The sequence below is a fragment of the Colobus angolensis genome, unplaced genomic scaffold (genome assembly GCF_000951035.1).
Source record: "Colobus angolensis palliatus isolate OR3802 unplaced genomic scaffold, Cang.pa_1.0 Scaffold35, whole genome shotgun sequence".
Classification (NCBI taxonomy): Eukaryota; Metazoa; Chordata; class Mammalia; order Primates; family Cercopithecidae; genus Colobus; species Colobus angolensis.
In genome coordinates, this window is record NW_012116821.1 from 6,941,332 (window position 1) to 6,943,088 (window position 1,757).

Here is a 1,757-nt window from a genome sequence, read left to right on the forward strand (position 1 = left end):
AAAAAAAAAAAGCATGAACACATAGTTGGCAAGAGCAAGCCCAGACAGGCTGGGCCAGTGGGGAGGTTTCCAGTGGCAGAGGATAGTCATGAAGCTTGAGGTCCAGGGGTGAGAGATAGCTATCAGGAAGTGATGGCAATAGGGGTGGAGGGACTTTGCAATTCTGCTCAGAAACCTTCTGGTAGCAACAACTGCACTGTGCAGAAAATCATTTCATGCCCATGGCGGCCTGTGCCCACAGTGAGCCAGTGCTAAGATCTGAGCTGTGCAAAGGCAAAGGCCTTGTCTCATTCGTCCTTGTTGAACCACTGCTCAAACAGACCTGAAACATAATAGGTGCTCAGTGCATGTTTGATTGAATAAACAGTGCACTTTGAAAATACTGGAAACTCTGGGGTGTGGAGAGGCATTTAATATTCAAACAGTAAATTCCCAAAGGGTCAGGAGTCTAGCAGTACATGCCCTGGGAATGGCAGGGGGACAGCAAGGAGGCAAGAATTTGTGGGGAATGAAGCTAGGAAGATGAATTTCAGTCAAGATTCTTGGTGCCAGCATTACCAGACTCCTCTGACTGATTGAAGGTGAAAAGGTGTGTATTGAAAGGATGCTATTATCTCACAATTGACAGGAAAGCTGGACAACAGCTTTGGAAAACAGGTGGGAACCAACAAGGCCTGGCAGCAGGAAGACATGGCCAGAGTCACACTGCAGGGATGTGCTGCCAGGGAACTGCCATGGCACTGCTGGCCTTTGTTCACACCGCCACCTTCAACAAGATTAACTATTCGATGCCTCAGTGTCTTTTCATCACTCCCTGGAGACCTAAGCCCAGGCAGGAGCACCTAGCTGGCAAGCCTAGGTCATATTCCCAAACCCTGGTGCTCTCAGCATGGGGAGAGGGAGAATCTGGCCCCTTTAGGGTCTAGTGAAGGTGGTGGGACCCTGTGAGGAGTTCCCCAGATAGGAAGGGTACTCAGATTTTAATTAGGAAAAAAAATCCAATAGATCCTAAAGAAAATTTGAGGCTGGATTATGATTTATTGTCCATCTGAACGAAGGAGTTAGATTTTATCCAGAAGGAAACAGAACTTTATGGAAACAGAACTTTCCATAAAGAGTATGACGTAATCCTCTTTGCTTTTCTGGAGAAATGTTTAGGTCTGTGCAGATGCAGCCTGGAGTAGGGGAGAGCTTGGGAGCAGGGGATTGGATAGCAGCATGGGTTAGACATAATGAAAGCCAGAAATAATTCGTGGCAGTGAGGATAAAGGATAGTCATGAAGAATTCAAGAGACAATCCTTAGATTTTTTCACATAGAGAGTGGACTTTTCTTGCTGAATAAAACCCAGGGATTTGTTTACCTCCAGTTAGAACCATGTGGTAGATAAATATGCTTGCCTGTTTGGCTGCTAGGTGACTGGGACATTACCTTGTGTTGCATTCATTTGAACTCTTTTATTGGCGTTTTCAGAATTATCTATTCTGGACTACCTCATAAAGATAATATCTTGATGCACGGGGAAGTTTAGTGGTGTCTGAATGGACTGTAAGTCCATTTCCTAAGTCAACCACAATTTCCAATATATCCTCTTTATCCTCCTGAGCCTCTGAAATTTAATATATTATGCCTCCTATTTTTTAGTTACACTGTTCTGTTTTTTCTTTTTTGAGACAGAGTCTCGCTCTGTCGCCCAGGCTGGAGTGCAGTGGCTGGATCTCAGCTCACTGCAAGCTCCGCCTCCCGGGTTCACGCCAT

At 45.4% G+C, this 1,757-nt stretch overlaps 1 protein-coding gene across 1 annotated transcript in view; it reads left to right on the plus strand.

Annotated features, from left to right (window-relative positions):
• The window catches only part of PPIL6 (peptidylprolyl isomerase (cyclophilin)-like 6), a 53,936-nt gene that overhangs the window by 10,937 nt on the left and 41,242 nt on the right, over positions 1-1,757 (plus strand). The window lies entirely within an intron of this gene.